This window comes from Limulus polyphemus, unplaced genomic scaffold (genome assembly GCF_000517525.1).
Source record: "Limulus polyphemus unplaced genomic scaffold, Limulus_polyphemus-2.1.2 Scaffold31, whole genome shotgun sequence".
Taxonomy (NCBI): Eukaryota; Metazoa; Arthropoda; class Merostomata; order Xiphosura; family Limulidae; genus Limulus; species Limulus polyphemus.
The window spans coordinates 12998-13351 of record NW_013665641.1 but is presented as its reverse complement, the minus strand read 5'-3'; positions in this window follow the sequence as shown (position 1 = coordinate 13351).

The window sequence follows — 354 nt, the reverse complement described above, 5'->3', positions numbered from 1 at the left end:
GTCTTGTTTCTTTTCTCGTTTTTCTTGTTTTTGTATTGCTGCCATCAAATCTGCTAGGCTGTAGTCTGATTTGCCGCTTCTCGTTTCCATTTTTTTTTCTGTCCCACTCTCTGACACCAATTTGTTACGTCTCCGTTTGTTAATTGATTTTTCCGTAACTTCGTTCCAACGAAACTTTAACGACACAAGTCTTTACTTAATAAAACTGGTTTATTCTTTCCGAATATGCGATACACTTAATCTCAATACTCGCGCTAAAACAACACTGTGACGAACGAACGTTAACTTCAACAATACCGTGTGACTGCAGTTCAATTATTCACTATCTACCCAGACACGTTACATTCCCCTCTT